This window comes from Pelobates fuscus, chromosome 10 (genome assembly GCF_036172605.1).
Source record: "Pelobates fuscus isolate aPelFus1 chromosome 10, aPelFus1.pri, whole genome shotgun sequence".
Classification (NCBI taxonomy): Eukaryota; Metazoa; Chordata; class Amphibia; order Anura; family Pelobatidae; genus Pelobates; species Pelobates fuscus.
In genome coordinates this window covers 58,258,344-58,271,643 of record NC_086326.1, presented here as the reverse complement: position 1 = coordinate 58,271,643, position 13,300 = coordinate 58,258,344, and positions in this window count along the sequence as shown.

Sequence of the window (13,300 nt, the reverse complement as noted above, 5' to 3'; positions counted from 1 at the left end):
GCCAAATACTTTGGCCAGGGTACTAAAAAAGACTGGACATTTTGAATATCATGGGTTGTCTACTTTTGCAAATGGTATGCCATGATGGGTTTAATTTTCATTTCTGGGCTGCCATATGGTTTTGAAGGCAACATAGGTCCAGCAAACCAAACTGTCAAATTTAAATTGTAAGAACTGAAAAAGGAGAAAGCCCTAAATTTAACCCTGTAACTTTCCAAAACACATAATACCTATACATGGGGTACTGTTATGTTTGGGAGACATTGCTGGACACAAATATGTGTAATTTATTGCATAAAAGTGAACAGTATTATGCTATTGGAATTTAGAATGCCAAGCAGAACCTGAAAAGTAACATTTCTTAATTTCTCAAACTTTTTTTAGATTTTATTCATATTAAATTATGTTTCATATATAAATATGTGATGTGAAATGAAAGCCTTGTTTCTTCTGAACACATTGGTATATAATAAATGTGGGTGCACTTAATACCAAAGAGGTGAATTATGGTTGAACAGACATATAACTCAAAGTCTAGGTTTTGTTTATGTTTTGATCAGAACATGTATATTTGCCTCCGTCCAAAGGACACTATAGGCATTCAGACTAGTGGCATAACTAATGTAGAGAGGGCCCTGGTGCAAGAATTTTTTTTGCCCCCCCACCTAGCGCAAGAGTGGCCAAAAGGTAGATCCCTATCTGTTATACAACTTCAATGATGCTATGCCAGCTGAGGATCTACCATTTGCCCATCCTTGCAGGTTTGTATTTGTGTGCAGTGCTGGTGCTTTTGAATGTAAGCATGTTTTTGTATAGAGTATATGTGTGCATGTAGAGGTGTATTTGTATGTACTGTTGCCATTGAAATGCAGTGGTGTATTTGTGTGTGGTGTTTGCGTTTAAATGCAGGAGGGTATGTTTGTATATAGTGTTAGCTTTCAAATGCAGGTGCGCTTTTTATGTGTAGTGTTGGTGTTTGATCGAAGGAGTGCTTGTATATAATTTTAGTGTTTTAATACAGGGGTGTGATTTTATGTAATCACAAGAAAAGACAAATTAGCTAATACAACTTAAAAAAGCGATATGAGCTAAAATAGTGGGATAGCACATACAATATAGAGGATACAACCTGTATAACAGGACGTGATCTCTGAAAGATCTTAAAAATAATAAATAATATAGTGAAGTACGTATGAAAAACAATATCTACATCCAAGAGGTAGAGAACTTACAAGAAGTATTGATGATCTGCGCTTATCTCCCCTTAAGGGTGTCTGTATGAAGAAATAGAATTCTCCTCATGTATGAAATCCTCAAATGGATAAAGAGAGAGAATATACATAGAGTAGTACTGTTAAAAAAATATACATTTATTACACTGATTGCACTTACATTCAGGTCGCAATCAGCAGGCATATCTCCACTAACAAGTGGAACAGGATGGTAAATTTGTCTATGCTGAAGATGGAATAATAGCTGATCACAACAAAAGTAGTGCTAAAAAAATAATAATACAATCATAAAATAAACTGGAAATAAAAGTCCATTCAGATGCTCAATCCAACGCTTTTCGTCCATTTCTGACTTCTTCAGGGTTCTTTTGACAGTTCTTTTCTGCTCCCCATGGCTCAGTATCTAGCCTGCTCAGTGCATTCCCATGAGAGCTAACAAACTCATTGTCTATTTATACACAGACACTTATTGCAATTTAAAAAGCCACAGCTGTGGGAAATTAATGCACACTGACACATGTACAGATCTTGACACACAGAAACTCACACTGACATACATACACAGATGCATGCACACACACACACACACATACCCCAATGGACTTCCTGGCATACAGATTCACAGACATACACACTGACATATATACACATACCCTGAGACACAGTCACACTGACATGTGTAAAACAATAGTAAAAAAGGTTGCGCCACAAAATACAAAGTAAAAATTTTAATAATGGAAAAGTAGTAGTTAAAAAGTCTTATAATAAAATATAGCAAAGTCCAAGTAAAAGCAGTCCAAATGGTTAATCCTTACGTATGATCTTGAGATCTTCAGGTGTGATAACGTGTCCACTTATATGAAAAATAAAAGACAGGGACAGATAATAGTGCAATATGTATGGCTCAAAAATGGGCATAGAAGGTAATGATGGTAGAGAACTCACATTTACAAGAGCTATAATCCAGCTCTGGGGTAAAGCGCGTACAGCGGTATAATCCCCGCTTGTGGGATATGTCGTGGGTATCTCTCTGTTTCTGATGTCCAATTCTCAAATAAAGAAAGAAAGCAGCCAATAGTGCTCACCGTATAACAATGTCGGTATAAGTGAAAAATAAAACGTACTTACAAATAGAGAACAGACCGACTGCTCTATGATGTCAGCATAGGTGGATTGATCCCCACCTAGGATTTCTTTAAATATAGGAACCTTCCAGGCAGATATTTAAAACCAATAAAAAAATATAAAAGTAGTAATAAAAGGCCAGGATAGAATATGAGTAAAATAATATATATATATGTGTATCTAAAAAAAGGTAATTGGCACAAATAAATGACCAAAATACTTTAATATTTAAAATACACACAAATTTCCATAACGCGTTTCGTCAACAGACTTTATCAAATGGAATTACAAACACTACCTGGCACATGATATTATATAAGAACATAGGTGATTTGAATTTTGGCGCCAAAATTGGTACCAGCCAATGAGAATCAGTTAAAACAAAATTAAATAACACAAGTTTAAAACACATATTTAATACTTTAGCTAGATTCTTTATAGTAGCCCAACCTATTTGGGCTTTAAATGTAATGAAAACGAGCGTGGGAAAGTATAAAATTTAGTGTTTAAAATATGTCACGTGACTTGCGGCACTTCCGCATTTCGGGAGTTACACCGCACAGCATATTGGGAAATGTAGTGAAAAACGGCCACGAAAGGCGGCCGTTTAGATTAGAGCAATAGAAATTTGGTATTATTAAAAAACCAGTTAAAACCATCTTAGGAGATAAAAAAGGGGATATAAAAGAAGCCATATTAAAAGTGGCAGCTAAGAATTCGATATTATATATAAATAAAAACACATTGGATAATAACATAGAATAGAAGTAATTAAAGAGGTCGCAACCTAATTTAAACAACTAAGAAATATAATAAATAATAAAAAAATAAAAGAAAAGAATCATTATAAAGACTAAAAGAGTATTATGCAATTATAAGACAGATTATTTGTATACATATAAAAGGCAGATTAATATAAAAGTATAATGTATTTAATTATAAAAAAATTGTGCAAATCAAAGTCTGCATTAAGACCATGGGGTATGAGGGTCTTAAGGTTATACACCCATTCCATTTCTGTTTTTCCAAGTATCTTTTTTATATCTCCTCCACGCCAGGGGGTAGAGCATTTTTTTTATTCCGATACATTTAAGTAACTGTGGGTCTTTATTGTGCATAATAAAATGTTTGGATACTGTATGATTCAGATATCCATTTTTAATATTTCTGCAATGTTCGCTCAGTCTTATCTTTAAGCACCTTATGGTCATCCCCACATATTGGAGACCACATGGGCACTCAAGCAGATAAATAAAATTTTTCGTATTGCAACAGATAAAATCATAAATATTATACACATTATTGGTTATATTAGACATAAATTTAGTAACTTTAAATGGGACAGAAGGGTCTGTGGTTCTGCATACTATTCATTGTTTACATTTAAAAAAGCCCTTTGTCTGAGGAAAAAAAGAAAAAAAAATGTTTAGTCGGGGATTAAGGATCTCATCATGTTTGAGTATATGCCAATGTTTTTTTATTAATTTTTTTGGAATGATTAATTTTATTGTTGAAATTAAAAATGAACGGAAGGGATATAGATTATTTTTTTTCTTTGTTTTTGTAGATCAGGAGGTCTTTGCGAATCTTTTTGTTTTACTGTATTGATTGTATCATTTAAATCTGGTTCTGAATAATTTTTTTCAATAAATTAATTTTTTAAAAGGTCTGCTTGTTCATGAAAGTCATTGATTTCGGAGCAATTTCTGCGAAGTCGCAAGAATTGACTTTTAGGGGCACTTTCTAGCCAAGGCTTGTAATGGCAGCTCGATTTATCTATCGCCGTATTACCGCTCACTTTTAAAAAAAATGTTTTAGTTTGGAGTTGTCCTTTTTTGATAAAAATATTTAGATCTAAAAAATTTATAGATTCCTTGCTGTATTCGTGTGTAAGAATAATACCCCTATTATTAATATTTAAATGATTGATAAAAGCAACAAGGGTATCTTCTGTACCATCCCAGATAAAAAATAGGTCATCTATATACCTGAAATATGAGACTAGGTTTGCCCGCCATACATGATTACCCCAAATGGCTTGGGTTTCCCAGTCTGCCATAAATAAGTTGGCATAGCTAGGGGCAAACCTAGTCCCCATAGTAGTACCTCTCTTTTGTAAGTAAAAAGAATCTAAAAAACAAAAATACCGTATATACTCGAGTATAAGCCGACCCGAATATAAGCCAAGGCCCCTAATTTTACCCCAAAAAACTGGGAAAACGTATTGACTCGAGTATAAGACTAGAGTGGGAAATACTGGTAAATTTCTAAATAAAATTAGATCCTAAAAAAATTATATTAATTGAATATTTTTTTACAGTGTGTGTATATAATGAATGCAGTGTGTGTGTGTATGAATGCAGTGTGTGTGTGTATGAATGCAGTGTGTGTGTGTATGAATGCAGTGTGTGTGTGTATGAATGCAGTGTGTGTGTGTATGAGTGCAGTGTGTGTGTATGAGTGCAGTGTGTGTGTATGAGTGCAGTGTGTGTGTATGAGTGCAGTGTGTGTGTATGAGTGCAGTGTGTGTGTATGAGTGCAGTGTGTGTGTATGAGTGCAGTGTTTGTGGATGAGTCCAGTGTGTGTGTATGAGTGTAGTGTGTGTGTGTGTATGAGTGCAGTGTGTGTTTGTGTATGAGTGCAGTGTGTGTATATGAATGAAGTGTGAGTGTGTGTGATGCAGTGTGTGTTTGTGTATGTGTTGGTGGGGGGTGGGCATTTTGATTATTGTTATTTTATTAATTATTATTTTAATAATTTTTTGTTATATTATTATTTATTTTATTAATTATATATTTTTTTGTTTTTGTTATATTGTTATTTTTTTAATTATTATTATTTTTAATATTTTATTATTATGTATGCTTGATACATGGCAGGGAGGGGGGCTCTCACTCCCTGGTGGTCCAGTGGCATTGGTAGTTCAGTGGGGGAGGACGGGGGCTGGCTGAGAGTTAACTTACCTCTCCTGCAGCTCCTGTCAGCTCCCTCCTCCTCCGCACCGGTCCGTGCAGCTCCTCTGTCAGCTCACAGTGTAAGTCTCGCGAGAGCCGCACTATGACCCCGCGGCTCTCGCGAGATTTACACTGGGAGCTGACCGAGGTGCTGAACGGACCGGCGCGGAGGAGAAGGGAGCTGACAGGAGCTGCAGGAGAGGTAAGCGCTCGCTGCCAGCCCCAAGTCTGTAATATGGCAATGTAAATTGCCATAATACAGACAGTGACTCGAGTATAAGCCGAGTTGAGTTTTTCAGCACAAAAATTGTGCTGAAAAACTCTGCTTATACTCGAGTACATACGGTAATTGTTTTTTGAAATAATGTTAATACCTTCTATTATAAAATCTATTTGGATTGCAGGAATTTTTGCTTCTGAAGCTAAAATATCTCTAACAGCCTGACATCCGATATCATGGGGAATAATGGTATAAAGTGACTGGACGTCACAGGTAACTAATATAAAATTGGATTGCCAAATAAAATTATTTAAAAATGTTAAAAGTGACATAGACTTTTTTTTTTTTTTTGACAGCACAATTTTTTTTTTTTTTTTAAAAGGAGTCAGGTTAGATATAAATGTCTACAACATTAGTTTCACTCCGGCTGATAGTTACGAAAAGGTAGGATAGCAGAATTTCACGGTAAATGCAGTCTAAGTTATGCTACTAAAACACGTTAATTCTATGTAGTGCTAGGAACAAGCTAAGTAACAATTCAAATGGTGCCATAGTATAATATCATAAGGAGTTCAACGTTTAAAACTGGAATGGCTGAAAAAATAATGTTGGGATAGGCTTGCAGCCTTGTGTGGGTCCAGCGGCTGGAGGGGAGTAAGGCCCTATGCTGGGGGTGTTAAAGCGAAGTGCAGGCACCCAGAGCACGTTCGACACCTTGGCCGTTAGAGAGTGATAAAGGGGCTGGCTATACTCGCGGTATGAGAGCAAATAAACTAATATAACGACAGTAAATGCAAATAAAAGTTAAAAATCAGTCCTTTGCTATCTAGGAACAGGATTGTAATGAGCTTTAGCCAAACAAGCAGTGATTACTGCTGACTATTAGAGGCTCAATTAGCTAGTCAGGTCCCATAGGAGAAAGTTCCGTTCTGTAGCAGTCCCTTAGGCCTGTACCTGGTACTTTGGGGTTGGCGGCACGCTGAAAGGTGTATAGTCCGCCTCCGGTGCCGTCTGTGTGGTTTAACCAATGCCAACTCTGGAGGCTGGATAGATGGGCCTAGTGCCGTGGTAAAGTTGGTGCTGCGGCCATGTTTTCACTCCCGCTGGGTCTGGGGGGGCTCCCCGCTGATATCTGGCAGAGAGCTGTGCTGGTCTGCGGCAGGCTATGTGGCTGGCGGTGCTGGTCCATGCGTGTGGGGACTTGTAAGGGTGGTCAGACGTCTCCGGCGTCCTCGATTGACGATCGTGTCGGGTAGGCTTGGCGGACTTGCTCCGGTAATTGCGAGTGTCGGAGTTTAAGGGGTATGCTGCTGTTTCTGGTCTCCGGCTTTTGTTCTGTTTGGAGGCCGCGCTGGGTAAGTGTCTGTGTAGTTTGCGCCGGATGGCCGGGCGAAGCCATGCCGCCATTTCCCTCCAGATCAGGCGGAGATCTTGACCCTTGGTGCAGAGCCTTTTGCATAGGTTGGCCCAGAGCCTGTCGAAAAACGCCGGGGTGTTCAGAGGTGGCGTGGCGAGGGTGCCGTTTGTCTTCGGACGTTTCCATGCCGCCATCTTGCTCGCGCCCCCGCTGTCCCGCTTGGCTGTTTGTTTTTTCACTTGTGTAAGTCGTGTTGCAGGGGTGGTCGACCCCCGTGAGGACCGGGATATCCCCCGCCGGTCCAGTGGGGGGGGCGGCTGGGCGGTGTAGGCGGAGCTTGTAGGCCTCAGGCTCCGCTCTAGAGTAGGCCGCGTGGCCAGGACAGGTGTTTGCTTTGTGTGTCGGTGCAGGACGGGTTCCCCTTGTGGTCCTGTTTCGTTTTGTGGGCTCTCTGCACGGCTGGCCCAGTTTGGGTACACAGGGTGCTCGTTTTTGTGCCTGCAGGAGCAGGAGCCCTCAGAAAGCACGTCCTGCCATCTTGGCTGTCAGGCCCCGCCCCCGACATAGTCTTTTAAAGAGGATTTCATACGTTTGACAGAAGGCTGGAGAAGGGTATCGATATATTGGGAAAGTTTGCATAAAAGAGAACCTATCCCAGAGACAATTGGTCTACCTGGGGGGTGGTGTTCATTCTTATGAATTTTGGGGAGAAAATAAATTACAGGGGTATCGGGGAATTCTTTGTTTAAAAAATTAAATTCTTGTTTATTTAAAATATTTAAGTTTAATCCTTTTTTAAAAAAGTGGATAAAATTACTTGTATATTTTTTGTGGGATCAGATGTAAGTTTTTCATATACATTTGTATCGTTCAGTTGTCTATAGGCTTCGTCTATATACATTTTACTAGACTGTATAACTACTCCACCACCTTTATCGGCTGATTTTTCTTTATCTTTTTGTAATTCTTTAATAGCCATCCTTTCAGCATTTGTAAGGTTATTGGGATCGTATTTCTTGTATTTGATTTTTACTGTAATTGTATATTCTTTATTTTAGTAGTGCATAGTTTAACATTAACATGTATGTAGACATTTCATAAAGTACAACAGCAATTGCAAAAGGTAGAGACTTGACATGAAATGTTGGATAAACTGCACATTTTTGGCAATAAGAGGAAACATAAAATACACAGTTCTCTCAAATGAAGCAAAATGAGGAAGACAAACTATAACTTAGAACTGTAGAGAGATACATGATGCTAAATACTGGGACCACTGGGTCTTGTGATATTAACTATGCCATGAAAGAGCATTTGGGGAACTATGAGCAAGTATAGCAGTGGAGGCACTGTAGGCAACGATCCAGAGGTAAGCTGCCCGACTGCAAGCTATACTGTCCAGTCAGCCTATGCCTAGGGGTGGTAAGTCACTTTTTCCGCTGCCATCAGCTAAATCTTTTGGGGCCCCCCAGTCATTACAAGCTTGTGTGCAGTATAGTGCCATTACCCACTGGGCGACTGCAGGGCACCAAGCGGTAGCTTGCTTTCGGCGGATCTTGTGAAGCTGGTATAGCGGGTATAGGAAAGGCAGGATGCGTTGTGGGAGTGCATGCTTGTATGCCCGACATCGGATCTTGGAGGTGCGAGTGTAGGGCCGGAGGCGAAGTGCGGACCCCAAACGAGGCTGTCTCCTGCGTCCTCCTCTCCGTGGAACCCTTCATTGAGCACGTGGGGGAGGCCCACTCAGGCGGCGCGGCCCAGCACAGTGGACCCGATGTGCATCAGGTCGGCTTATAAGCTTGGGGGTAAGTTCCCTTTCGGCAAGTTTAGCCCAGAAGGCAGCACAGATGCGGTCAAAATTTAGGAGAAGAGAGTCCGTCGGTGAAGGTGACCGCGGGAACGTGTCTCCAGCTATAGGGCTCATCTTGGTAGCCATCTTGGGAGATAGGTCTCAACCCTGTGGTTCAGCTGCAAGCTGTGTGTCAGCGTGATACCAGCACCAGTGGGGACCGGGATAACCCCCACCGGTCCAAAGGGGGGGAACAGGACCCTGCGCAAGCGGTTTCAATTCAAGGCTGGGGATCGGCCGTCTCCCTCACCTCTTGTGTGATTGTAGGCCACAGGAGAGTCGAGCATGGGCACAGAATCGCCTGTTACGGGTAGAGTAGTCGCGGAGAGGCTCTAGGGGGACTCCTCAAGATTGTCTGCAGGATTTTCCCCCAGATATAGTGTAGTTTTCGTCGGTTTTAGTGCTGAGTAGGTTAATATATTGATGAGCTCCAGCACCATGCGACCGTCCTGATCGGCTGTCAGGCCCCGCCCCCCTTGTATTTGATTTTTTTTCAAGATCTTTTTGAACAAGTTTTTCAAATAAGATCAAAGGGGCTGATTTGCAGTGGGATGGGTAGAATTTGGATTTTTCTCTAAGATGTGTATTTATGAAGGGGCCATTGTTTATTTGTGATGAGGGGAGTGGGGTAGAGATTTCATCGCTTTTACTTATAAAAAATCTTTTGAGTGTAGCTTTTCTAACAAATTTGTTTACATCAAGAAAAGCTTGGAACGAATTAAATGAAGAAGTGGGAGCAAATTTAAGACCTTTGTTGAGGACAGACAATTGAGCAGCGGATAAAACTTTGTGTGAGAGATTAAAAATACCACTGTAAGAGTCTTTAGGGGGTATTATTATCTTTCCAATCTTTCTCTTTTGTTCCCGTCTTCCACTTCGTCTTCCTCTATACTTAAAATTATTTTTTGGGAACGTGATGGGTGTGGCGTCTGGGCTAGTGAGGGCTGACGTACAGATTCACACCATAACACACAGATGCTCTCACACACACTCACAGACATACACACTGACACATACACACATATTATTATTAGTAGTAGTAGTAGTATTTACATAGCGCCAGCATATTCCATAGCGCTTTACAATATTATCAAAGGGGGAGATTTAACAATAAATGAGACAATTACAAAAACTTGCAGGAACAATAGGTTGAAGAGGGCACTGCTCAAACGAGCTTACAGTCTATGGGACTGACATATACACACACACACTGACACATGCACATACCCTGACATACAGATACACACACTGAAAAATCCACACACATACAGGAGCACACACATACATACACAGACACGCTCAGATACACACACTAATACATACACAATCAAACATACATAAACACATACGTGATAATTTTCATTTTTGCAACTACCCTTCTGTTAGCTTGCCTTTTCTGTCCAGGAGGGTGGTTGCCTGGGGTACTGCTGGTGCTCCTGGCTGAGGTTAATGAGAGCGAGTGTGAGATCTGCTAAAGTTCCCTGCAGCCTCTCTCCCTCCAGCTGCCTATCTGCGCCGCTTCCTCCCTCCTGCGCGGCAATCTCTATTTAACTGGGAGGCAGTCATCGAATGTCACTTCCTCTCACAGGGGCCACAGGGTCATAGAGCCCCATGGCAAATGACCGGGCTCCTGTTAAGCAATACAGCTATAATACCCATCAGGTGGCCCTAAGTCTATGGGCCACCACATGGGCCCCCACAACTGTACCGACTGCACTAGTGGTAGTTCTGCCACTGATTCAGACCACTTCAGATCCTTGAAGTGGTCTGGGTGCAGTGTCCCATGTCCCTTAACCCTGCAATGGTAATAATTGCAGTTTTTAATAAACTGCCATAATTACCTGCCAGGGTTAATTCCAACTCTAGTGGCTGACTTTTGGTCGCCTGATGCTAGACGTCCTCACTCTATGCATGAGCACTTCCAGCATTGCCTAAAACCCCATTGAAATGCATTATACAATGCTTTCCTATGGGGGACGTAGTAATGCAAGCGCATTTCTTTGTCTTTTTTTTTTGCCCTTTTTGATACCATTTTTCCAAGTTAAAAACTATTGTGGAGCATAATCTGCACTGGGTCTCTTTTAGGTGAATCCACCTGGGCTCAATATAGGTAATCTGAACTGTTTAACTATTTTTGTATATGATATAATTGTATGTCTCTTATATCTAGGGAATGCTGGGGGGGGGGGGGTGTTCTCCCTCTCCCTGGGGTCTAGTGGGGCTGCTGGGCGGTCAGTCGGGCGGCGCTGGCGAGGGAGCACTTTCCCCTGAGCTGTCTGCTCAACTCCCTCACGTGCCACAGAGTGATGCCAGAAGCCGGAATATGACGTCATATTCCGGCTCCCGGCATCACTCTGCGGCGTGCGAGAGAGCTGAGCAGACAGCTCAGGGGAAAGTGCTCCCTCGCCAGCGCCACCCACCCGCCTGGCTTGTCAGTTAGCCGCAAGGCACACAAGACATTTTCCCTGGGCATTTGGGGGTGGCTTTTTTGGAAAGTAACGCCCAAGGCAAATGCCTTGTTTGCCTCGTGGCTAATACGTCCCTCTCGTAGATAACCATATTGTAAATATTATTATTATTATTTATTATTGCCATTTATATAGTGCCAACAGATTCCGTAGTGCTTTACAATATTATGAGAGGGGATTTAACTATAAATAGGACAATTACAAATAAACTTACAGGAACAATAGGTTGAAGAGGACCCTGCTCAATCGAGCTTACATTCTATAGGAGGTGGGGTGTAAAACACATTAGGACAGGAAAATATATTTGTTTGTATATCCCTGAAGTCTAAGTGATCATACCTATAATAAACAATATCAAATTCTGCATTATTTTTGAGAGCGATATTATTATTAGTTTTCAGTATCCCTTTGGAGGTTGTGGCAGGGTTACGTCGATACCAGCACCCACTAGACAGACAAGGGCCAACACGTTAATACATTTTTTTGAAGATCTACCATTTGCCCATCCTTGCAGGGTTTCATTGCGTTTGAATGTAAGCATGTTTTGTATAGAATATATGTGTGCATGTATGTATGTACTGTTGCCATTGGTATTCGCTGGTGTGCCTGTGTGTAGTGCTTGCGTTTGAATGCAGGGGAGTGTTTGTATGTAGTGTTGGCTTTTAAATGCAGGTGTACACTTGTGTGTAGTGTTGGTATGTGAATGAAGGGGTGTTTGTATATAATTTGGGTGGTATTAATACATGGGTGTGTTTGGATGTCATTTTTGCATTTGCGAGGGTGTGTTTGCATGTTGTGTTTGTTGGAATGTATACATATACATACACTGCCACATAATACATATGTACACAGATAAACATACACAATTTCACACACAGATACACCCATATAAACACACAGACACATACACACAGTCTGATACACATGGACACACACATAGATACGCACACCCTGACAAATTAAAACCCACTGACACATACAAACACCCTGACAGACTAATACACACACTAACGCATACAAACACCCTGTCACATGCACTCACTGCCCCATAGATACAGATACACATATATAGCAGAATTTTTACCCACTCTTTTGTTAACATACCTTTTATGTGCAGGAAGGTGGCTTGCCAGGGGGCCCTGCTGCTGGCTTAGTCTGATAGGACTGTAGGTCTGAAGCTGGCTCTCTCCCCCTCATTTTGAGCAGCCTCCTCCTAAGCATCCTCTCTCTACCGCACAGCTGTTCCTGCAGCTAGAAGGAAGTGACCTTTACTCACTTCACTTTCTCCCAGCCGATCGGGCCCCTTTTCAGCAACACCCATGGGGAGCTCTGAATGCATGGGCAACCCGGTGGGTTCCCTCAGTGTGTGGGCCCTAATGCAGCCGCACCGGCGATAATTCAGCCTCTGATACAGCTGTTCTGATTAGGGAGTAAATGTGGAACTGGGACAATATGTTTCATGTATAAGCCCACCTTTTCTGATTGCAGCATTTTCTTTTTTTGCTCCAAGAATGCATATGTAAGTCATGGTATATATTGCTGGGTTGTTTTGGGCTCCAGAGTATGGATTTATGGTTGTAGATCAGCATTAAGCACTGAAAGTTTTACAGGCCAAAACTGGTGTCATTCAGGGAGAGAAAACATGAATTATGCTATCTGTGCACTGCTTCTACTACCCTGAATACTACCCTGAATACATTGCTTTCTTGTATTAAAGGGACATTCCATTGTCCAAATAAAATCACTATTTAGTAAATATACCCCCAATGAAATCATGCATTGCATTTGTTTATGCGTTTTGTTTTTTTTGTCTCTCCCTATACAACCAAGCATTCTGCTAGCATTTCCTGCTGCTCTATTACATTGTCTGCCCACCTTTAAGTCATCACCCCTAAATCCCTTTCCTCAGATGTTGAGGCTAGGAATCTTTTAAATATTCTGTACTCTGCCCTTGGGATTTTACAACCAAGGTGCATTATCGTGCACTTATCCACATTAAAGGTAAGTTGCCACAACTCTGACCATTTTTCTATTTTACCTAAATCATTTGCCATTTGGCTTATCCCTCCTGGAACATCAACACCGTTACATATC